Raw genomic sequence first — 26,699 nt, 5'->3', positions numbered from 1 at the left:
TTTTATGGCCTTTGGATGCGAAGATGTTTTATTTTGCTTCTATTTGTTTATGCTATATTTAGGAAGCAAGACTATGTGATGTCTTTGTCTTACGAGTAAGTTATGTTAAGAAAGTTTTTGAAAATTCCGCTTTAGATATATTCTACTATGCGTTTTAAGGATACTCTTATGTGAGGTAAAGAGTGTCACAAGTGATAGAATGTATAGAAAGGGATAGTGCATTTTCAAATTTATTTATTTTTGTTTCCAAAAGTGGGATAAAATGGTTTTGAAATTTATTTAAAAACCATTGCAATTTATTTTTATCTAAATAGGTTTTGTTTTCAAATTTAAGTTTAAAAACAAAAAAAAAACTGAAAACTGCATGCATCCACCCTAAATGAAGCCAAATAAATTTGTGCATTTTTTTTACAAGAAATATGTTACTAAATTAATTAATTCTTATATATATTTTTTATCATAAATTATTTTTTCCATTGAATGTTATTTCTAATTTTTTATATACTACTAACAATAATTTGGTTAGACATTTTGTGGCTATCAAAACATTTAATTTAATTGTCTGCGATCCCCAATGAAGAGAAGCAATATTAATGCGTATTCAGAAAGAAATATCAGGGCATCAAGCGAGTGAAGAGTAACTTGATAAATTAAAAATATTTTAATATATTTAAATTAAAAATATATTTTAAAATATTTAAAAAAGACTCTTTGACGATATTAATTAAGCTAAATTAAAATGTATACTTCAACATATAAGAAAAGATACTCGTATGAAAGAATATTATAATTTACTCTAACAACGTTAAGTTAAATAATTGAATTCTGTATTTTAATATTTTAATAGGAGAGAAAATACACACACACACACAAAAAAAACCTACTACAATACAAAAAAAAAAATACTACTATTAAATTGAAAAATTCACCCTTAAATCATCCAAGCGTAGCATTAAAAACATTCAATTAGAACATAAATTCATTCAAACATAAGTCATAAAGCAATGTTACAAATATAATTATCCGACAAATCAATATTAAGTGTCATGTTTTAATCATTTAACATAATCATTAAAAATCTCGGTATTGTGTGATGGTATTCTTTATGACCTACAAAAAGAAAATAAAATGAAATTAATTAACTTATAATTATATATTCTACATGTGATGATACTCTATATGAACAATTTTGTAGTTAGTTAAAACAAAGTATATTAGAATGAGAAACTTGTTTAATGAGATTTGGATGTTTGCGGTAAAAAAATTATATATTTGGATCCATTTATACTTAACTAGTCTACAACCCGTGCACGTGCACGGTTGTTTTGTTAGCATTTTCTATATGTTCATGAACACCAAAATGATAAAGCTGATTAACAGGGAAATTGAAATTAACAGCAAAACATTAACATTGTTTGTCGGAACAGCAAAACATTAACAACAAAATGATAAAGACAGCCTAGTTGTTGTCACTATCCTTCCAATCCTCCTGCCTCCTAATTATGATATCCCAAATTTTTTCATAATACCTATAGTAAATAGAAATTTCATCTCCATCATCAAAATCCATTTCTTCAAGAAAATCATACCATGGTTGGACAACACATTTTCCACCAATAGCAAGATTCAGGGTTTCAACTTTCCATTGCAGTGGGGGGCCATGTCGCCTTAAGATTGTCATGTGGTTACCGCAAGCTTTAAGAGGAACTTCTGTACAATGGGGGAGTTTCTGTAATTTGGAAAAGGTAGAATTGTTAAAATGGTAAAAATGTGTTTAAATAGATTAAGATATGAAAGTCAGGTTACCAGGGGTTCAGGATCATCCAGCATTTCCTGAGTAAGTTGAAGAGTCCAGATGTGCTTTCTGGATGAATGCCTCTGCCTGCCACAAGTTTGCCGCTCCAGTGGTGGTATGAAATGTATGTCAAAAATAGAGTGATGGTCACATGCAAAAAAATTGATGTTGGTTGACTCGTAGATTTTCAAATCTTTCCGGAAGTTTTGGAGTCCATCTGCTAAATACACTTTATCTTTGTGTTGTTTGACTCGTATTTCATAAATGGCTCCATTGTATCTGAGATGAACAAACTCATGATAGTTTGGTGCCCATTGTGTATGATAGAACGCAGGAAGTTGTATGGTATTCTGAAAAAAAAGTGACAAATATAAATGCATGTATATGTAACAATAATAGTAATGAAAGAATTGGGAAAAAAGATGACCTTGTCATTGTTGAAGGCAGCGATAAATTGGATGATCAATGGTAGTCAGATGATGCAATTTTTCATCTGCAATGACAGGGATATAAAAGCAAATGGCAAAAGAAACTTGTCAACCAAAGAAAAATTGTAAAATCACAGGGACGAACAATATAAAGGTTTGTAAACAAAACACCAAAAAAGAAAAACAGCGGAAAGGACTAATGCACATACAAACCAAAACCAAATCGAAGGCAAAGACATTAAACAAAAAAAACAGAACAATGGCAACAACAGAGCAAAACGAAAGAGGAAAACAAAAACGAAAATGATAGCCATGCACATAAAAGTTAGAAAGGAAACGACCAAGGAGGGCCTGACACCTTCAAATCCAGTTTTGTTTTCAAACTTGAAAAAGAAAGAAAGGAAAATGACACAACAAAAACCAACGGCATTGCACAAAACCCCCAAACCACGTGCATCAGACACATAGCAGAAAAACCACAAACCAAAAACCCATGAAAATGACAATAAAGCCAACAAAGAGGTAGGTGCCGTGAAGAGAAGAGTATAAATGACTTACCTCAGTTGATGCGGTTGAAGATGTGGTGCTCATTCTGTGCATGTCGTGAAAGTAGAGTTTGGACAGAGAAATGGAAAAGGATTTGCAGAAGAAAGTAGATGATATGCCTTTCTACAGTGTGGTATTTAATATTTGCTTCTTTCCAATGCCACACGGTTGTGAATAGATGTGATGTCAATAATTGTGAATTGAAAAGGTGCGAAGTAGATGTAGAGTTTTTGTTCGAAATAGAAGCTAAAGACCGTTGGTATTGTAGGGCAGTAACTGTGTAAATTTATCTTGGGCTTGGATATGAGCATTGGGCCAACTTCTAGAATTGCTTGTTAGGATTTCATTTTTAATGTATTGCAGAGGGGGTATGATATGGTATTTTTTAATGATATCATGTCTGAAGGATATATATGGGAATTATTTAAAACTGATTATGTCATGTTGGATAATTGGATTTTTTTAATGTAGTTTTTTTTCTATAAAATAAGAATGATGTTGATTTGAACGAATGGAGTATATGCAGCATGATGTGCTACATTTGGACGATTGACATGAACGATTTTTTAAAAATATTGTTTAAGGCATAATTATCATATAAGCAGTAGCATATGAACGCTAGATATTTCATCATTGAACTTCAGCAATTTAAATTTCTATATTTCGTAGAGAAATAAAGAAAATTTGTACATGTAAATGTCAAAGCAAATGTTAAGCTGTGATAAACTGCTAAATAATATAACGTTAAGTAAATGAAATTATAAATGGATGATATTAATGTGGTGATTAAGATTACATACCTGACAATGTAAAATTTAACATTGTAATATATGATATCATCTTTGGCTGTATGTTAGAATGTATAAGAGTAAGATAACAGTTAGGAATTGTTGTCAATAGATAGTACAATTTGTTGTTTGAAAATTTAGAGTTACCTTGTAAGATTTTTGAAAACCTCTTTGAAGACTACATTAGTAGTAGAAGTCATATTTTTTTGCTCTTTATCATGAATAAGAACTTTTAATCCTTGCCTTGAATTGACCCTTGATAATGCAACGTATAATTGTCCATGGCTAAAAACTGGTTTTGGCCATTAAAGTTCAACTATAGAAAGTGATTGGCCCTGAGACTTGTTAATCGTCATTGCATAGGATAGCATGATTGGAAATTGTCTTCTTAAAAGCTTGAAAGGCCATGGTGATTGTGAAGGTGACATTGACATTCTTGGGATGTAAACATTATCGCCAAGATTTTTGCCAGAAATGATTTCAGTTGCAATGACATGTTTGACTAGTCTAGTAATTACTAATCTAGTACCATTACAGAGTCCTTGCATTTGGTCTAAGTTTCTTAGCAACATTATAGGACTACCGATTTTTAGCTTGATACGATGATTTGGCAGACCAGATGTGTTTAGTGAATTGAGAAATTCAGTTGTGATTGATTGGAAATGCCAACTGTCAATGTTTTCTGACTTCTCTATATAATCAGAGCTTAAGTATTCCATTTGTTCACCTATTATATTTATTTGAGGTAGCATGCAAAGTTAAATAGAGAATAAATACTGAGTAGACCTTAGTTTTTGTAAATTTCATATGTGCATAAATACCTTGAATCAAGGAAAGTATATAATCATTGACCTCTTCAACTGTTTCATTGGTGGAAGCTAATATTGCTCTAGAGATTTGAAGAATTCAGGATTAGTGTGATGTTGATATAAATTTGGAAATGTTGATTTGACTATAGCATCAATGGGGTCATTATATTTAGTAATCAATAGGTACTCAAGAATTTCAATGGTAACATATCCATCATTGTGACTCCCAATAACTTCATCTCCAATATCTAGAATCCACTTTGCAAATTTAGTAGTTTCTTGATCATCAATTGATTGGGCATTGCTTTGTAAACGCATGTTTTTGGTGAGTATTAAGACTTCACAGGAAGGCCACAGATATGATGAATTGATTGTTGCATTTATAATGTCTGAACGACTTCCTCTTGGAATGACTGACATAATTTGTCGGAAATCTCCACCAAATACAATAACTTTGCCTCCAAAAATTTTATTGGGATTTTTTTTTCTTTAATAATGTCTCTTAAAGTTTGATCAAGTGCTTCAAAGCAAAATTTGTGTGCCATGGGTGCTTCATCCCAAATTATCAGATTTGTCTGATTTAACAATTCTGCTACCTGACTTCCTTGAAGTATATTGCATGTTGAGTCTTTGAAAATTGGCACAGGTATCTTAAATTTGGAATGAGCAATCCTGCCTCTTGGCAATAACAAAGAAGCTATGCCGCTAGAAGCAACCATAATCACAATTTGATTTTTTGCCCTTAGTGAACTTGCTAATGTTCTCCATATGTATGTTTTTCCTGTACCTCCATATCCATATAGAAAAAACATGCCACCTTCATCGTTGTTGACAACTTCCATAATTTTGTGATAAATTTGTTTTTGTTCGTCTAGAATAAAAAATAAGTTGTGATTTGATAGAAATGAAGAATTAGCCGATGGAAAATTAGAAAATACAGATGGAATTTAACTTTGTTTAATGCAATTTATAATACATGAATTGGTAGATTACCTGTCATGGATAGAAAATGATTTTCGAATTCTGATCTAGCCTCATCATTGTTGTAATTAAGTTCAGACAATATCAAGCTATTCTCTAGACACGATGCAGGATTTGCACTCTCAGGATATGGCATTGTAGGATAGCCTCTGAGTGATTTTTGGTTTGCATGCAGAAGTTTTTCAATTTCCAGTAATGTTAAATTTTTAAGTTGCTCATCATCAATGTGTAATTCTAACAAATGATAAAGGAGATAGTTAAACAATGCATATATGTGATGTTATTCAATATAGAAAGTTACAAACTGATTAAAACTAACCTGTGTTCAGAGTTGTTTTTTTATAATGATATGCAATGTCTTCAGCTAACCAATTCCATGTCTGACTCCAAAGTTCTTCAGGTTTAGTAATGACACCTGATAATAGTATTAACACAAATAATTTCCTCAAATAATTAGTTGTACCCCAGTCCTTAGCTTCTTTGATTGCTTCCACAAATTCTCTGTCATCTTGCAAAAAACCAATTGTGAAGCATGCTTCTCTATATGTAGGGTATAGAACATTTTCAACTGTTCTAATATCCTCAAATGAAGTAGCTCCTTTGCATGCAGTAAGCATCATTATTAGATAAAACAATTCACCAGTGGTTGGTGGAACCCATATTAGCCTGCCAATTGTATTGCCTTTCTTTTTAAGGTTCCATGATCTAGTCTTTTGGTTGTAGACAAATTTGGAAACAAATTGTGAATAATTCAGATTTCTACCCTCTGAAAAACATTTGTTGCTATTCATCCAAGCTAAGAATTTTGAATCTGAAATACTTGGCTTTGACAGGATATCATCTTGTCATACCCTAATTTCGTCCGGGGACCTTTGCTTGATGACATGCGACTTTTCTTTGGTCCATGTGAGGTGCTTGGCACCCATCATTAGGCAATTTGTGAAATTCCGGGACATGCCGAAAAAGAAAAGAAAATATTGATGCACAATCCGTAAGGTTCCGTGACACACCGGAAATCAAATGGAAGCATCGTTGCGTAGTTAGTGAGGTTCCGTAACATTCCGTAAGTCAAAAAGGGGATGATTATGTAATCCGCAAGGTTCCGTAACATTACGGAAAGAAAACAAGTATCTTTACGAAATTTGTAAGTTTCCGTAACTTTACGAAAAAAGAATCACCAAAAAAAAGCCAAAGGGGGTGTATTTAGTAAAATGGGGGGTGCAAACAGTAATTTTCGAATCTGGGCCCTTCTAGAGGTTTCTGGGCAATTTCTTGCTTAAGGTTGAAGTAACCTAGCTCGCCTGGGCGAGCTGAGCTCGCCTGGGCGAGCTAGATGGCCACCACACCCCCCGTTTTGTTGAAAAATGGGATTCCGGGGCTTCCGGGACACCCGTAATGCTTCCGTAAAATTCCCATAACTCTAAATAAGCATAATTAACTTAATACGGGTGAGACGGAAGAGAAAAAAAGAAGAAAATCAAGTCCTATATGCTTCCGTAAGGCTTCCATAACTTTTCCGTAAATTATGAAAGAAGGGGGGTGAACTTATCAAAATTGGGGGGTGCAAATAGCAATTTCGAAATTTTGAATTGGGCCTTCCGGAACGTTTTTTGAAGCTGGGTTGCTTCTGGAGGAAGCAACCCAGCTCGCCTGGGCGAGCTAACATCGCCTGGGCGAGCTGGGCGGCAACCTCCTCCCCCTTTTTTCCTATAAAAAGGCTGAAGGGGGCTGTTCTAAGGATCCCTCAGCCCCCTGGCTATGTATTTCAGCTGTTTTGGGTGAAAAAAAATTGTTTCCGTGAAGAAAATCCAAGCCGAGGTGCTTCCGTAACGCTTCCGAGATGTTTCCGTAAGCAAATCCGTGAAGGTTTTCGTCCGTTCTTCATCGTTCTTCATCCGTTCTTCATTCTTCAACGGGTAAGTTTTCGAATCCGAGACTTTCAATTCATTTCTTGTTTTTTTAAGCTTTCATCTTTATTTTCGATTTCTTTTCTTCCGTCTTTAACGCGCTTTTACCATATATTTAAGCCGTTTTCTCATCTAATAAATGATAAAATGAATTTCAACCGATCATTTGTGTTGTAATCTCATTTAATCACTTTTAAAATGAAATCTAACCGATCGTTCACGCTATAACCTCGGTTAAACCAAAAAAAGTAAAATAATAATAAAATAATCAAAATATCTTGAAAAATAATAATAAAATAATCAAAATATCTTTGAATAAAATAAATTAAAAAAATCAATCGGACGTTTTTCTTTGGAAGTTTCCTTGAATGAATTGATTAATAACCAAAGTGAAACTAAGACTAAAATAGACTCACAAATCAAGTTTTGTCCGAAAATCACTAAAAACCGTTTTAAGGTCCAACGCCTTAAACGGTCCTCTTTGCTTTTATCGGTTAACATGGACCGTTCAAAAGCATAAAATCAACATGTAACTTTACCGCTTTTGCAAGAACTACGTAGATCTGATTTCCTCATCGCAATTGAGGATACGTAGGAGCAAAAGCCCCACTTTTGTCGACCACCCCAAGAGATCGTTAATGGTCCAATGCCTTAACGTTTCTCTCCTTTCAAAAACAAGAGATCGTTAATGGTCCAACGCCTTAACGTTTCTCTCCTTTCAAAATCAAAAGACCGTTTAATGGTCCAACACCTCAAATGACCTTTTGTTCAATAACAACATATTTTGCAAAAAAAGACAAAAACAACTTAACCAAACACTTTGTTCCGAAAGAACTACGTAGGTCTGATTTTCTCATCCCAAAATTGAGGAATACGTAGGAGCAAAGGGAAACACCCTTGTCGACCACAAAAAAAGGAAAAAATATAAAGGGTATAAAGGATATAAGGACATAAAAGGGAACGTAAAAATCAAAGTCATGTTTGCACATTCGATTAAAGGCTGCCGTCCCTTGGGACGGACGTGTGGGGTGCTAATACCTTCCCCGTGCGTAAATACAACTCCCGAACCTTTCAGTTAAAAGTTCGTAGATCGCGTCTTTTTCCGGTTTTTCCGACGTTTTCCTCAAATAAACGTTGGTGGCGACTCCGCGCGTATTCCTTTCATGGAACACGCATCCCGCGAGTCTCGCGTCGCCCTCCCGCCGAAGGGTAGGTTGCGACAGTTGGCGACTCCACTGGGGACTGTTTTTTAGAGAGTTAGGCCATTTAATCTTGTGCAATGTTTTATCATGACTTTCTCCTTTGTTGGTTTCCCTTTATTTGTCTTATGTTCTTGTGTATATAAACTATTTGTTGCTTTTAGTGTGTTTTAGAATGTATGCATGAGGTAAATATTTATTCATTTGATGCACACAAACACTAACACTATTTGCACACACTGTGAGTGAAAAAGGGCCCTATACCCGGGTTCATGGGAACATAAGGAGTGGAGGTGAATCTGTGATCATGCTAGGTCTCCGACTTGCTTGATTACAGTGAACCCTCATCTAGAGCTTTTCTCTTTGAAAACTTATTGTTGCTAGTAGTCCCTACTGCTGCAATATGTTCTTCGAAGGGGATGATACCTCTAGAAACCATCAAGAGAGATATGACTACCTTGGGTATTATTGCTAAAAGCCTAGTTAGTTCTCTCCCTTATAGGTCCCTTAAATAGGGGCACGGAGCAAACACGCTGCGTGCCATTTTTCACACTGCCATGCATAAGTATCATATACCCGTTTGCTTATGTTCAGTGAATATTATCATACTATGTACATCCCCGTATTGTACCTTTCGCATGTGCATCATGTGCGGGTTCCGTCTTAATCCCCTCTCTTGGGCAAACCAACGGAGGGTCCGTGTCACCTTCTTAAATACATACGTTGGGCACTTTGCTACCCCAAGACGTTGTATCTAAGAAGGAGACAATTTCCCGAGCTCCCGTATTCATAAATTGCATCCGTGTCATATGCATTCCTTCATGCATTCATCCATTCCACCCATGATAGATGTCGGAGTTTTGATTCGCACTAGATTTTATTTCACTTTAGTAAAACATGGGATCAAGTCAAAAGCCTTCGCTTAAAAAGAGGTTTTATCAAGTCAAAATCAAGAGCTTAGAGGTCACCAGTTTACGAAAGTTGGGGCAATTAATGGGTCAACTTCAACGGCAAGCCTTCCGCAAAGCCTATGGTAAGCATTTGGGACCTAGCTAGGGTAGAAGTCTCCATGGAACCAATTGCCTCCCTCGCCTAGTATTATGATCAGCCGTTGAGGTGCTTCATCTTTGGGGACTTCCAGCTATCACCAATGGTGGAAGAATTTGAAGAGATCCTAGGATGTCCTCTAGGGGGAAGGAAACCATACCTCTTCTCAGGGTTCTACCCCTCATTGGCCAGAATTTCTAAAAAAGTCCAAATCTCGGCACAGGAATTAGACCGCCAAAGGCAAGTCGAAAATGGGGTGGTCGGAATACCGAGAAAATATTTGGAGGTAAAAGCAAGAATCTTGGCAGATAAAGGCGAGTGGACCCCATTCATAGATATTCTCACACTGTTGATTTTCGAGGGAGTCCTCTTTCCAAATGTGGATGGGTTGGTGGACCTGGCAGCGATCGACGTTTTTCTCGCCTATCATAACCACAAGGAAAGTCCGGTTGTCGCTATGCTAGCCGACCTATATGACACCTTCGACCGAAGATGTGAAGAAAGCAATGCAAGGATTGTTTGCTGTACTCCAGCTCTCTATGTGGGGCTGGTTTCACACCTTTTTCTCCAAGAAGGTAGGCCCGTCTATCCGCTACAAGGTTACCGCTCGTGCGTCGAAAAAGGAAAGGCGAATTGGGACCAACTCTTGGCTAGCATGGGGGGGCGTCTGTTAATTGGTTCCCTCGCTAGAAGGAAGGAAGAATCAAGATTCTATCTTCATGCGAAGGATGTCCAAATGTTCCCTTGATGGGAATAAGGGGTTGTATTAATTATAATCTCGTTCTCGCCATAAGACAGCTTGGCTACCCCATGAGAGGAGCGCCATTAGACGAAAGCATCACGCCTTTCATCGCACGGGGTTTTAGTGACCACAACGCGAGGGTACTCCAAGGAGTTCGCAAGGCATGGGATGCGGCGTGAAGAAAGGACAGAGAGCTTAGGGGAAGCAGTAATGGGATCATCGGCGGCTATCATAAGTGGCTGAGAGTCCGAACACAAGGATTGGATTGGCTCCCAAATCTAAAGACTGTGAGGGACGATGAGGTTAAAGCTTCGGAAGAAAGTGATGAGGTACAAGCCCTAAAGGCAGAGCTTGAAAGAGCCCGAGTAGTCGAAGAGAAGTTCAAGTCCATAGTCTGAAAAGAGTATGATGAACTAAGGGACGTCAATATGGCCACCGCTGAAGCCTTGGAACGAGAAACCAAGAAGGCCCGAAAGGAAGAACATGTGCCAGCAAAGTTTTGAGGGGCTTTATAGGGCAGCAATAGTAAGCTCAAGCTCCGAAGAGGTGAAAGGAATCATCACGGGTCAAAGGCATGATCTTGAAGGACGAGCTAAAGGCTTACCTTAGGTCGAAAAGAAATTTGTCCCAATAGTTAAGCGAGACTGAAGGGAATATGTGGGCCATCATCGATGAGTGCAAAGAGAAGCTAAATCTAGCGGCGACTCACGAGCAAAGGCTAGAGGATGAGTACGCCAAGATATCAGCAGAAAGCGAAGCAAGGGAGAGGGTAATTGATTCATGGCACCAAGAGGCAACAATGTGGACGGACCGATTTGCTCTTACTTTGAATAGGAGTCAAGAACTTCCCCGATTGCTAGCCAAGGCCAAAGCAATGGCGGACACCTACTCCGCCCCCAAGAAGATCCACGGACTTCTCAGCTATTGTCAACATATGATAGACTTAATGGACCATATGATTAGAAACCGCTAGGAAGTTTGTATTGTCGCTCAGATCTTGACTAGTTATAACTTTTTGAATAAAATGAGTTTATCCCACGTTTTTACTCCAAAAATCAGTGCGAATCAAGTCACTCCCGCATTTTATCTCTAGCATGCATTGTATGTTGGTCTCGTCCTTTGTCACGGGAAGCCGGAAGGTCCATATCACCTTCTTAATTGTACACATGGGGCACTGCGCCCCCAAATGCGCAAGTAAGAAGAGATAATTTTCCGGGCTCTCGTGTCCGTAAAATGCATTCATATCATGCATCGCATAAGCATCTCTTCATAACATCATAATGGACATATCCTGCATTTGTCCGTTATCATATTCCAGCCTCACATTTTGCATGAGTCATGGCATCATCATGCATATGCGTTCAACAAACTTTTTGATCTGCAAAATTGGATACCATTTGTTTTCATGTTTGCTCATCCTTGCGTTTTCCTCTACAAAACAAAACAAAAAAGGGGAAGCGTGAAACTTCACACTACATTCTTAGTTTCATGTGTTAGGCACCACGAGCCAACCATGTTGGGATCATAAACCCGTTTCACTTAAAAACAAAATAATTGAACATGGTACCTAATGCATGGTTAACTAGGAAATGGTGTTTCTTCGGGCATCTCAATTTCATAATTACATTTTCCGTGCATAAGCTTAAAGTATGCCCAAGTCATTCATCCCTATGAGATGTTGTTGAAGTATTGGCGATCAGAATTGCCATTCCTTGGATTATAGGGTTGAACCAAGCTCATGCTTTTACAAAAAGGTTCATCAAGTCAAGTTGAAATATGGAAGTAACCGTCTTGCAAAATTGGGGCAAAAGATGAATCGAGTCACATCACTGCTTCGTCTACTGCCAAACATATTTAGGATTATTGATGTCCTTGTTACTTCCAGTTTCACCTTGACAAAGATGTCATGGACCATGTTGAAAATCTAAATTGATTCAACCCCATATCTTGCGTAAAAATTCGCAATACTTCAACTGTACATCATTCGCATGCATCCATGCTTTTCATTGGTTGCATTGCTCGTTGCATTCTTTCCTTGAAAAATAAAATAAAATGAACTTAATCATTGTTATAAAAAAGAAAGGGACACGCTTTACGATGCCCTTACCGAACTCGTGCTAGAGCTAGAGTAATGGGTGAAGTAGAGGAGGTACAAGAGAAGATGAAGGCCGACATGGAGGCCATTAAAGAGAAAATGGCCACAATGATGGAGGCCATGATGAGCGTGAAGAAGATAATGGAAGCCAATGCGGTTGCAATTGCCGCTACCAGCGTTGTTGCTAAGGTGAACCCGACGTCCCCATCCGGCCTCAAGCAAATGAATCATCCAACCTCAAATATGGTAGGCAAAGATTTAGGAAGTACGGGCGGCCCCCATGATGTGCAAATTCAAAACGAGCACGCCTTCCCGTCATATGGCTTGCCTCTCAACTATACGCCACCCAATGTAGCGTACACTCCCAATAAGAATGTCAATAACTCCACTCCTATACCCATTGAAAGCCAGCAACCCCAAACTGATCATGCACATGTCTCTTAAACCGTGGAAGAGACCCATGAAATTCCCTATCACAATCTAGCCGACTTCGAGCCTTGGCTCGGATATACCACTGAAGGGCAAGCAGTTGGTGGTATACCCCTACAAAACCCTTTGGAGGGCCCTCAGTATCACCCACAACTGCACCTCTTGCATTCCACAGTGGTTAAAAACCCTCATGACTATGGCAGGAATGGGAAAGTTGGATCATTTAGAGGAAAGGCTCAGGGCCATTGAAGGAGGTGAAGATTATGCCTTTGCTAACCTAGAAGAGTTGTTCCTAATACCCAAACATGGTCATTCCCAAGTTCAAGGTGCCGGACTTTGGCAAGTACAAGGGGACTACTTGCTCCAAGAACCATCTAAAGATGTACTGTCGGAAGATGGGGGCATACGCAAAAGATGAGAAACTGCTGATACATTTTTCCTGAGAAAGTCTTACTAGGACAATTGTCGCCTGGTATACTAACTTAGGAACCTTCTTGAGTCCATTCTTGGAAGGATCTAATGGTTGCCTTCATTAGGCAGTGTCAGTACAATTCTGATATGGCTCCGGATAGGATGCAACTACAAAAAGTGTGCAAAAAGGGGGCACGAATCTTTCAAAGAATACGCCCAAAGATGGAGAGACTTGGCAACTCAAGTAGCACCCCCAAAAACAGAGAAAGAGATTATCACAATGATAGTAGACACGTGACCGGTGTTCTACTATGAAAAAAATGGTGGGTTACACACCTTCAAGTTTTACAGATTTGGTCTTCGCCAGCAAAAAGATCGAAGTGGATCCGAAAAGAGGAAAATTTGATCATCCTACTAGGACGACTGAGAAAACTGGGGCAAATGAAGAGGGTGAGAAAGAGGGAGAAACCCATGCTGTGACTGCCATTCCTATACGGCCAAGTTTCCCACCAACCCAACAATGTCATTACTCAGCCAATAACAAACCTCCTCCTTACCCACCACCCAGTTATCCACAAAGGCCATCCCTAAATCAACCACAAAGTCTGTCTACCGCACTTCCAATGACGAAGACCACCTTTAGCACAAACCAAAAAAAAAAACACCAACAAAAAGGAATTTTGCAGCAAAAAGCCTGTAGGGTTCACCCCAAATTCCGTTGTCATATGCTAAACTTGATCCCATATCTACTTGATAATTCAATGGTAGCCATAACCCAAGCCAAGGTTCATCAACCTCCATTTCTCTGAGAATACGACTCGAATGCAACGTGTGCTTGTCACGGAGAAGCCCCAGGGCTTTCCATTGAGCATTGTAGGGCTCTGAAGCGTAAGGTGCAAGGTCTAATTGATACGGGCTGGCTGAAATTTGAGGAGAATCGCTTGTTGAATCCTAACATTAACAAGCAACACCATACATGGGGCAATTCTGGAAGCTGTTGTTATGACTCATCAGGATTTTCAAGTTTATGCCATAAACCACAGTTACAATGTTAAATGATATAGATAAAATGGACATCCTCTCACGAACACATCTTTGCTTATTCAACTTCCACCGGAATGTGAGTGTAAGCCATTGGTCTGTTTGCTCAAGCAACATGCGCTCCTAAGTGTTGACTTCCAAGACCGTTCAATCAGAGATTACTCATCTTGCACGTTGGTGGGGGTGCTGTAAAACAACGAGCAAAGTTCAAAACAAATAAGTTTCAAAATAAAAAATAAGTTTCAAAATAAAAAATAAAAAGGCATTTGATTGACTGTGTTTTCAAGTAAAAATATAGACGTTCATGTGACCTCATTTTGTCTTTTTAGAGAGAAGTGAGTTATCAAGAATAGGATGTTGGACAAATGGCCTCAGTTACCTTGAGAAGAAGAGGGGATTGAATTAAGATACGAATATTATTCCCCAATTAAACTTTCACTCTCTCTTTTCGGATTAACAATGCACATAGGGACAACCCTTCCCTTGTGTTCAAGAATCCTCTACTACAAGAGACCCACGGTCTCTTAATCCCTTTTCAGAAATAAGAAGAAGAAATCTCTCTTAAAAGGGATAGATTGTACAATGAAGACCAATCAAAATTCATTATTGAATATGCAAGTGGTTGACCAAGGAATCTTTTTGAGAGGATAAGACATTTCAGTTCAGAAAAACTCTTGATCTTTCGAGAGGATAAAACTGTTTGGGCAATGAAAACTCTCTTTAAAACATTTGAATGGCCGTTCATAAAACATTTGAATAGATATGTCTCTTGGAAATTATTTTCTGAAAATCCCCTCTGGTAATCAATTACAAGACTTACGTAATCGATTACAGGTTTTAAAAATTTGAATAAAAACATTTTTAACTACTGGTAATCGATTACCAGAGAGCAAATCTCAAATTGAAATGATAGAATTCTTTGGTCAAACCTTTGTTTGTTTCAATTTGGAAACTTCTTCCTAAAGATTCTAAAGAGATCAAACTTGATCATATATCTTGATTTTCTTGGATAAAACTTAGAAGCACTTGATCCTTTAGCATCATCAAGACATCAAAACATCTTGCTTCTACATAGGAGTCATTTGACTTAATCCATCAACTGAAAGATCCTTCAATTATTTCTCGTCCTTGGAAAATTCTTTTTTGCAAGAATCAACTGCTTCTTTCATTCTTCCTCACTACGAGGTCGTGAAAACAAGACAACAATTGGTACCTCTAAGCCCTACACTGGGGCAACGAAAGGCACCATGCAAAAACTTCAAGCGAACCTAGGGGCAGATTAGAAGTTCTCACCCAATAGGTTCCCTCCTACAAGGTCATGACGAAAGGCAACGATTGATACCTCAAAGCCTTACACTGGGGCAATGAGGGGCACCGTGCATGAGCCTCAAGTGAACATAGGGGCCGATCAAAAGTTCTCACCCATCGATGTTTTTAACAAAAAAAAAAGGGGGACAAACCCTAGGATTTCAATGGATTGATCAAACATCAAACGACTCCATTGTCGTCACTCCAAAATGGTCAAGTGACTAAATCAAACAGAACACACACTCTGAGGGAGTTCCCGGAGAGATTTGCAAAAAAGATAGGATGAGGTTGCATGAATTATCACCTCTTTCAAAAGGACAGTCAATCTGTGTTTTCCAAAAAAAATTAAATCAAAATCAAAATCACAAAATAGGGAAAGAATGTCATGAACATTGTACAACTTTCCATTACATTGCATTGTTTCAAATGAAGTCCGCATTTACCAAATTTCACGACAAAGGTTGCATGCATCTGCATCCCTAAAAATCATGTTAACTGCATAGATTTCCTGCATCTAATGTCCAAATCTTGTGGATTTGGGATGACCGGCCCTCTCGATGAGTCGATCTCTTGCTTTCTCATAAGGGTGGACCTTGGGTACTAGTTACCCTCACCATTGAGAGGACTACACGTCCTCGCCTTGAGAGGACTACGCGTCCTCACCATCAGAGGGCTGCACGCCCTCACCATCAGAGGACTACACGTCCTCGCCTTGAGACACGCCCTCATCTTGGGTACTAGTTACCCTCACCGTTGAGAGGACTACACGTCCTCGCCTTGAGAGGACTACACGTCCTCACCATCAGAGGGCTGCACGCCCTCACCTCTAGAGGACTACATGTCCTCGCCTTGAGAGGGCTACACGCCCTCACCTTGGGTACTAGTTACCCTCACCGTTGAGAGGACTACACGTCCTCGCCTTGAGAGGACTACACGTCCTCACCATCAGAGGGCTGCACGCCCTCACCTCTAGAGGACTACATGTCCTCGCCTTGAGAGGGCTACACGCCCTCACCTTGGGTACTAGTTACCCTAACCGTTGAGAGAACTACACGTCCTCGCCTTGAGAGGACTACATGTCCTCACCATCAGAGGGTTGCACGCCCTCACCTCCAGAGGACTACATGTCCTCGCCTTGAGAGGGCTACACCTCCTCACCTTGGGTACTAGTTACCCTCACCGTCAGAGGGCTACACGCCCTCACCTTGAAAGGACTACACGTCCTCGCCAGCAGAGGGCTGCACGCCCTCACCTCCAGAGGACTACACCTCCTCGCCTTGAGAGGGCTGCACGCCCTCACCTTTAGAGGGCTACGTGTCCTCATTTTCAGTGTGCTCGACATCCACACCTTAAAAGAATTTAAGGTCCTCTGCCCTTAAATGCTTAACCGAGACTTGCACTTCCGGTTAAGGGGCCAGTAGTTTCCTTTTAACGGTTCCTGGGCCACCCCCTGATATTGGAGGAGGGCCAACTGTGCGAGCACAACCAGAGAGGGAGGCTATCACACAGCTACTATGCATACCGGGGCAAGATTTCACCCGTGCCGCTGCAAAGAGACGAGTGTGGATCATGCGCACCAACATGACCACTCTTACACAGATATAGATGACATTGCTACTTAGCAACATTCTGCCCAGCGACCGCAATGCCAATCTCCCCCTGCAAAAGTATCAGTTGGTTTGTGTCGTCCTGACATGGGTAAGTATGCATATAGTTCAACTGATTTCTGATACCATCTATTGTTTGCAGGGATCGCACCCAAGAGACACCCAGTGGACCCGGAAAAGTCCAACAGGGCCCTGGGGTTTCCAGCTCTGGTTACGGGCCTCTATCAGTCCTACAGGGTGCTCGTACCCTCCCGACAAGGTCACATCATCATAGGTAAGTATGCACATCGCTCAACTGATTTCTGATTTCATCTATTGTTTGCAGGGATCGCGCCTGCAAGACACCCAGTGGACCCGAAGAAGTCCAACAGGGTCTTGGAGTTGTCAAGCTCTAATTACGGGTCTCTGTCAGTTCTACGGAGTACCTGTCACCTCCGGCAAGGGCATCAGGCACCCTACTAATCGAGCTTTCATCAAGAAGTACTGCGTCTCCAGGCAGGCGCAGGGCGAAACACCACAGCAGCCTGGGGATGGTCGGTAGCGGGCAATAGACGCACCGCCACCACCTTTAGAGTTCACCTCTGCTCATCCACAAAAAGGTTTGAGTATTGCCTACGACACATGGCCGACCAATAGGCAACCAAGTCCAAAGCCAAAGGTAAGCAAAGTACTAGGTCAGTGACCGACAAGTCATAAGGCGTCCAGCTAAAGACGTTAAAGAAGCGCTACTAGGAGGCAACCTAGTACCTTTTGAATCTATGCTTGTTATTTGATCACTTTTTATAGTAGGACGCACCTAGTTACTCATGATCCTGGGGATTTAAATAAAACAAGCGCAAGCTCGGAAGGTAGTCATACCTCACAAAATATATATATGTATGTTTAGGTAGTGAAAATACCTTAGATATGCATGTATGTAAACAAAAAAATACTTCACAAAATATATATATGTATGTTTAGGTAGAGAGATACCTTAGATGTGCGTGTATGTAAACAAAAAAATACTTCACAAAATATATATTTGTATGTTTAGGTAGAGAGATACCTTAGATGTGCGTGTATGTAGCAAAAAAATACCTCACAAAACATATATATGTATGTTTAGGTGGCAAGATACCTTGGATATGCATGTATATAGCAAAAATACCTCACAAAAATATGCACATGTTTAGGTAGCAAAATACCTCATGAAAAAAAAGAAGAAAAAAAAACAAGAAAAAGAAATAAACAAATGATAATGATAAAAAAAAGAAGGAGAAAAAAGAAAAAATAAGTTGTCAAGCTGAAAAACCAACATGCTTTTGAAAAGAGATGACTTCCAACTTTTCTTTGGAAAAATTCACTGATCATAACTAGTTTTTGAAAAAAGGTGTATACACCTGAAGGGTGAATGCTGTGAAGATTTTCCCAGACGCCCAAAATGGACTCGGATGAATGCACAAATTGATAAAAGAACATATTTTGGAAACGTTGGGTTGACTAAAATAGAGGAAATGAATCCTGAGCCCTAGCATCACATGACCATAAAAATTTGACACTTGAGTGTCCGCATAGGTGCATGCATAACCAGTTTTACATAAAATTTCCAAATTATCATTTTTGCATTTGTGTCATGGAAATAATGTGGGGCATCCCTTTTTATCCTTGAACCAAACCAAACCCTGACATGTATCATGTCTAGCCATTCTACAAGCCTTGAGCCAAAATCCTGACTCACCATAAACCTTACCCTCGGAAGCAAAAAAAAAAAGAAGGAAAGGAAATTTCCAATCAAAGAGAAAGCAAAAAAGGAAGGAAAGGAAATTCCCAATCAAAGAGAAAGCAAAAGAGGAAGGAAAGGAAATTCCCAATCAAAGAGTGGGAGAAAGAGAAAAAAGAAAAGAAAGAAAATTCCCAATCAAAGAGTGGGAGAAAGAAAAAAGAAAAGAAAGAAAATTCCCAACCAAAGAATGGGAGAAAGTAAAAAAGAAGGAAGCTCCTGGTCAAAGAAACCAGAAGAAATGTGCAGAGAGGTCTTTGGACCAGACAATATCTTGAACAGTACAGAATTGTCATCAAATGAACAAAGAAAGAAAAGGAAACCATGACCTAAAGTGGTCTTCTCCCTTTGATTACCAACCAAAATCCTGTGCGTCGGTGACTTGTTCGCCTCGTGCAAACCAAAACAAAAAAGGAAAAGGCAAAAAATAATCAAAGCCGAAAACTCCCTAAAAGAACCCATTCCCAAGGAAGTCCTATTTGATCCATGATCACGCATGTAATTTTGATTTGATAGGAAATAATTTGCAAAGTCAAGTCATGACATATCTATGGTTCAGAATTAGGATCAAACACTTACCTGTGCAAGATTGATACACTTGAGTGGATTTCTTCTATTTTTGTCGAACCCAGTGTTTCCTCTAAATGGTCATTTAGAAACGAAATGCTAACATCCAAAATCTCATTTATGGTTATGGGAGATTTCATCAGCAGACTCTCCTTCCCCGGTAGACGCATTGTTTTCACTCAAAAAAGCATATGCTGCTCTAAATCAGTTGGAATATTTGTCTCTTTGCTAAAGCATGTTTGCATTTTAGTGGAGAAAACACTGAGACTTTTCAAGTCTCACAAGTTATCCAGAACTACGTAGGTCTAAGTTCCTCATTGGAGGATACGTAGGAGCAAAAGCCTCGCTTTTATCGACCGCACCGCTTTTTGTTACCATGATCCAAGAGCTGGTAGCCTGCGGAGATACCTTACGGTTATCCGCACCTCGTTATTCAGTGACCCCAAGTGTGATTGATGAGCAGAGGCCAATGTGGTCATCTGCGCCTTTTCCGGAGATGTCAGCATCTTCCAGTGGAGACTTTCTCAAGTCTCACAAGTTATCTAGAACTACGTAGGTCTGAGTTCCTCATTGGAGGATACGTAGGAGCAAGAGCCTTGCTTTTGTCGGCCGCCCCATAATCTTTGTCATACTGACCCTGAGGTCATGTGACATGCACCCTTGTGTCATCCAGAGGCGACGGGCCCGATGACACGCGGAGATACCTTGCGGTTATCCGCACCCTTGTGTCATCCAGAGGCGGCGGCCCGATGACACGCGGAGATACCTTGCGGTTATCCGCACCCTTGTGTCATCCAGAGGCGGCGGGCCCGATGACAAGCAGATACCTTATGGTTATTCTGCACCCTTGTGTCATCCAGAGGCGGCGGGCCCGATGACACGCAGAGATACCTTACGGTTATCCACACCCTTTTGTCATCCAGAGGCGGCGGGCCGATGACACGCGGAGATACCTTACGGTTATTTGCACCCTTGTGTCATCCAGAGGCGGCGGACCCGATGATACGCGGAGATACCTTACGGTTATCCGCACCCTTTTGTCATCCAGAGGCGACGGGCCCGATGACAAGCAGAGACAAAATTTGGTCATTCTGCACCCTTGTGTCATCCAGAGGCGGCGGGCCCGATGACACGCGGAGATACCTTACGGTTATCTGCACCCTTGTGTCATCCAGAGGCGGCGGGCCGATGATACGCGGAGATACCTTACGGTTATCCACACCCTTTTGTCATCCAGAGGCGGCGGGCCGATGACAAGCAGAGACAAAATTTGGTCATTCTGCACCCTTGTGTCATCCAGAGGCGGCGGGCCCGATGACACGCGGAGATACCTTACGGTTATCTGCACCCTTGTGTCATCCAGAGGCGGCGGGCCCGATGATACGCGGAAATACCCGAGTGGTAATCCGTATAAACTTTCTTTTGCTATCTGTAAGACAGAACGCTTGATAGCATGCAGAGACTGACATAGTCTTCTGCACCTTTTGTTCCTCCGGGAGCAACAAGTCATTTACATGCGGAAATTTTATGGTCACCCGCGACTCTCGTCAACCGAGAGGAGCGAAATTAGTGTCATACCCTAATTTTCGTCTGGGACCTTTGCTTGATGACATGCGACCTTTCTTTGGTCCTTGTGAGGTGCTTGGCACCCATCATTAGGCGATTTGTGAAATTCCGGGAACGACAAGTCATGGTCACCCGCGACTCTCGTCAACCGAGAGGAGCGAAATTAGTGTCATACCCTAATTTTCGTCCGGGGACCTTTGCTTGATGACATGCGACCTTTCTTTGATCCTTGTGAGGTGCTTGGCACCCATCATTAGGCGATTTGTGAAATTCGGGAACGACAAGTTATGGTCACCCGCGACTCTCGTCAACCGAGAGGAGCGAAATTAGTGTCATACCCTAATTTTCGTCCGGGGACCTTTGCTTGATGACATGCGACCTTTCTTTGATCCTTGTGAGGTGCTTGGCACCCATCATTAGGCGATTTGTGAAATTCCGGGAACGACAAGTCATGGTCACTCGCGACTCTCGTCAACCGAGAGGAGCGAAATTAGTGTCATACCCTAATTTTCGTCCGGGGACCTTTGCTTGATGACATGCGACCTTTCTTTGGTCCTTGTGAGGTGCTTGGCACCCATCATTAGGCGATTTGTGAAATTCCGGGAACGACAAGTCATGGTCACCCGCGACTCTCGTCAACCGAGAGGAGCGAAATTAGTGTCATACCCTAATTTTCGTCCGGGGACCTTTGCTTGATGACATGCGACCTTTCTTTGGTCCTTGTGAGGTGCTTGGCACCCATCATTAGGCAATTTGTGAAATTCCGGGAACGAAAAGTCATGGTCACTCGTGACTCTCGTCAACCGAGAGGAGCGAAATTAGTGTCATACCCTAATTTCGTCCGGGGACCTTTGCTTGATGACATGCGACCTTTCTTTGGTCCTTGTGAGGTGCTTGGCACCCATCATTAGGCAATTTGTGAAATTCCGGGAACAACAAGTCATTGCATGCGGAAATTTTATGGTTACCCGCGACTCTCGTCAATCGAGAGGAACGAAATTAGTGTCTTATCTTTACTTTCCGTAACATTCCGTAAGTCAAAAAGGGGATGATTATGTAATCCGCAAGGTTCCGTAACATTACGGAAAGAAAACAAGTATCTTACGAAATTCGTAAGTTTCCGTAACTTTACGAAAAAAGAATCACCAAAAAAAGCCAAAGGGGGTGTATTTAGTAAAATGGGGGGTGCAAACAGTAATTTTCGAATCTGGGCCCTTCTAGAGGTTTCTGGGCAATTTCTTGCTTAAGGTTGAAGTAACCTAGCTCGCCTGGGTGAGCTAGATGGCCACCATACCCCCCGTTTTATTGAAAAATGGGATTCCAGGGCTTCCGGGACACCCGTAATGCTTCCGTAAAATTCTCATAACTCTAAATAAGCATAATTAACTTAATACGGGTGAGACGGAAGAGAAAAAAAGAAGAAAATCAAGTCCTATATGCTTCCGTAAGGCTTCATAACTTTTCCGTAAATTATGAAAGAAGGGGGGTGAACTTATCAAAATTGGGGGGTGCAAATAGCAATTTCGAAATTTTGAATTAGGCCTTCCGAACGTTTTTTGAAGCTGGGTTGCTTCTGGAGGAAGCAACCCAACTCGCCTGGGCGAGCTAACGTCGCCTGGGCGAGCTGGGCGGCAACCTCCTCCCCCTTTTTCCTATAAAAAGGCTAAAGGGGGCTGTTCTAAGGATCCCTCAGCCCCCTGGCTATGTATTTCAGCTGTTTTGGGTGAAAAAAATTGTTTCCGTGAAGAAAATCCAAGCCGAGGTGCTTCCGTAACGCTTCCGAGATGTTTCCGTAAGCAAATCGTGAAGGTTTTCGTCCGTTCTTCATCGTTCTTCATCCGTTCTTCATTCTTCAACGGGTAAGTTTTCGAATCCGACACTTTCAATTCATTTCTTGTTTTTTTAAGCTTTCATCTTTATTTTCGATTTCTTTTCTTCCGTCTTTAACGCGCTTTTACCGTTTATTTAAGCCGTTTTCTCATCTAATAAATGATAAAATGAATTTCAACCGATCATTTGTGTTGTAATCTCATTTAATCACTTTTAAAATGAAATCTAACCGATCGTTCACGCTATAACCTCGGTTAAACCAAAAAAAGTAAAATAATAATAAAATAATCAAAATATCTTGAAAAATAATAATAAAATAATCAAAATATCTTTGAATAAAATAAATAAAAAAATCAATCGGACGTTTTTCTTTGGAAGTTTCCTTGAATGAATTGATTAATAACCAAAGTGAAACTAAGACTAAAATAGACTCACAAATCAAGTTTTGTCCGAAAATCACTAAAAACCGTTTTAAGGTCCAACGCCTTAAACGGTCCTCTTTGCTTTTATCGGTTAACATGGACCGTTCAAAAGCATAAAATCAACATGTAACTTTACCGCTTTTGCAAGAACTACGTAGATCTGATTTCCTCATCGCAATTGAGGATACGTAGGAGCAAAAGCCTCACTTTTGTCGACCACCCCAAGAGATCGTTAATGGTCCAATGCCTTAACGTTTCTCTCCTTTCAAAAACAAGAGATCGTTAATGGTCCAACGCCTTAACGTTTCTCTCCTTTCAAAATCAAAAGACGTTTAATGGTCCAACACCTCAAATGACTTTTGTTCAATAACAACATATTTGCAAAAAAGACAAAAACAACTTAACCAAACACTTTGTTCCGAAAGAACTACGTAGGTCTGATTTCTCATCCAAAATTGAGGAATACGTAGGAGCAAAGGGAAACACCCTTGTCGACCACAAAAAAAGGAAAAAATATAAAGGTATAAAGATATAAGACATAAAAGGGAACGTAAAAATCAAAGTCATGTTTGCACATTCGATTAAAGGCTGCCGTCCCTTGGACGGACGTGTGGGGTGCTAATACCTTCCCCGTGCGTAAATACAACTCCCGAACCTTTCACTTAAAAGTTCGTAGATCGCGTCTTTTCCGATTTTTCCGACGTTTTCCTCAAATAAACGTTGGTGGCGACTCCGCGCGTATTCCTTTCATGGAAACGCATCCCGCGAGTCTCGCGTCGCCCTCCCGCCGAAGGGTAGGTTGCGACACATCTATATCATCATCATCTTCATAAAGAACATTGTGCTGTCCTGGCAGATGAAAATGTAATCTCTCCACAGAAGGCTTTTTAGCATGTATTGGAAAATCAAAAATTCTCCAAGTAGCTTCACATGGAGAAATATATCTGACATAAAAAATTCATAATTAAAGAATTAATTAAAGAAACAATGAGTAGCTTAAGTATACATGTTGAATTAATATTACCTGCAATCCACATATTCTTTAATCTCATCATTTTGACTGATAGCATTCTCAAGTGTACCATTAGCATCATGAATAACAACAGCAGTGACTCTGTCATAACCTTTGTTTATATATTTAAATAGATATTGAATGGAAGTATTTTGATTACACCATTCAATATTTATATGTGCTTGGTATTTCCTCAGCAATTTTGCATTGTAAGGTACTATATATCTATTATCAATAATAACTCCATTCTTTGAAATGGTACGGCCATCATTTCTTCTACGATAGATTGGATAGCCATTTGAATCTAAAATAGTTTGAGGGTGAAACATTTTAGGGTAAAAACGGCTACACTTGCCTTCTTTCATACATGGAGACTTAGATTGGAGAATTCCACATGGCCATGTACCATATGATTTTGGACTAATGTATAGAGTTCAGGGTCATTTTCATGCAAAGGAATTTCTGCTGATATTATGTGGTCAATGTCATCTGAAGATGGATATTTATTATCTGGGTGTAAGAATAGCAATAAATGCACATGAGGAAGTCCTCTTTTTTGAAATTCAATTGTATGCATATCTGCAATTGTTAGCTGATTGTATTAATAGTGGAACAGTAATATAGAAATTCTGTATAGTTATATTATATCAAGGAAACATGAAAAGCAATAAACAAATGTGTAACTTTAAGAAGCATATTAATGGCATACTCACATGCGACTACTTTTCCAAGCAGGTGTTTTTTTGTTAAGTCAAAAAGCATCTGCTCATACTTCAATCTAAAAACACGTGAGATAAGATCCGGTCTATCTGTTGCTCTTAGATTCAAAGGTGCAAGTACTCTATGGATTTCAGGCCAATTTGGATTACAAGGTAAAGTAATAAAAAGATTTGGGAAACTCACATGGCTTCATATTGTCATACCATCAAAGTAAAGTTGGTCCATATAACGTGGACTACCAACAAAGGTTGACGGCAAAATCACTCTTTTTCCTTTAGAAGAGCCTTTACTGCTTCCAGCATTCAATGATGTTTGTAAACTACAATACTTGTCAACTCTAAGTTTTTTTTATTGTTCCTAATGTAGCTAAGTCTTTCAGACTCAACCATCATGTATGCTTCAACAATGAATTGTTGGAATAGTTTTCTAGAATGCAACAAAGTTTGTGTTTCATTTGATCTGGACTGTAGTCTATAAGCAAACCACTCTTTCATCGTTAGATGATTTCTCTTCCTTTTTGTGCTGCTAGGTGTACAACGGTGAAGTATATCAGGTCTATATCCATCTTCACCATAAGGGAAGAGTAAAGGGTATTGGAGTCCTAGATAGCTAGAGTGTAATTCATGGATTCTTTGTAATTCTCCATTTTGAGTTTCAACAATAATATCCCTTCTTGAGTCTGGATCAAAATCACCAACAATCAGAGCAGCAACTTCAGAAACATTTGGGAGATTGTATGTACGACCATCTTTCTCACGTGCAGCTATCAATCTCAATTTTACATTATCGACTTGACTATCTGTCAATCTGTCCCTGGCCATTCTAAAACTTTTTGCATGGACATTGTACTCATCCAAATTTGACTTAAAGTTGAAACAATCTCTGGTTGAATTTCAACATGTTGACTGCAAAAAACAATATAAAAATAATCCATTGGTGTCACAAAACATGCTTTCCGAATTAGAATTCTTCATATTTGATAATAAAAGAAACAAAAGAAGTACTACCTCATTGTATTAATTCTATTTTCAACTTCATTCTGCGTATCAAAGATATACAATTGTGAAAATTTTGGTTGCTTTCCAAGCATTGGTAATAAGCTGCCTATTCGATGCATGGTTGACCCTGAATTCTAATTGTAGGAGGTCCTCTACTTTCATTAATTGATTTGTCTAGCTTAATACCAGCAGACGTAAAGGCAAACATCATGTTGTATGTCCGTATGTTACATTGATAATTTTTACTATCTCTTGCTTTACCATCAAACAGAAGTCGTTCCAGATATTTCAGTGGATTTTGTAATAACGGAAGCTCAACTTTTCCATCTCCACAACATAAGGTGAATTTTGGACTTGTTGTATTTCTATCTTTTGAAATTCTTTCATCATACCACATTTTTGCATTGCAATGTCTACATTCCATGGCCTGATCACCTAAGTCAGAATAGCCTGAAATTGTATAATGAGATAGTGGAATTTAATTTAAAGGATATAAGTTGATATCGTTAACGTTATATCAGAGCTATAATTATTACCTTCAGTATCGATTGCAGGTTCATTACTATTGGATTCGCAATTTTCATCGTCAGACAAAGAATTAGAATCAGATGTTGTAACAATTTACGTTAGATATAATTGATAATATTAGAATTTGGGCAAAAAAGTGAGTAAGGATTTTCTATCATCATACC

General features: G+C 39.6%; 1 pseudogene; it reads right to left on the bottom strand.

Annotated features, from left to right (window-relative positions):
* Window positions 1-1,459: 1,459 nt before the first annotated feature.
* LOC121174347 (uncharacterized) lies at window positions 1,460-25,830 on the bottom strand (annotated as a pseudogene).
* Between the last annotated feature and the right edge of the window lie 869 nt (window positions 25,831-26,699).

This window comes from Glycine max, chromosome 20 (genome assembly GCF_000004515.6).
Source record: "Glycine max cultivar Williams 82 chromosome 20, Glycine_max_v4.0, whole genome shotgun sequence".
Taxonomy (NCBI): domain Eukaryota; kingdom Viridiplantae; phylum Streptophyta; class Magnoliopsida; order Fabales; family Fabaceae; genus Glycine; species Glycine max.
This window is presented reverse-complemented; position numbering and strand designations above follow the sequence as displayed.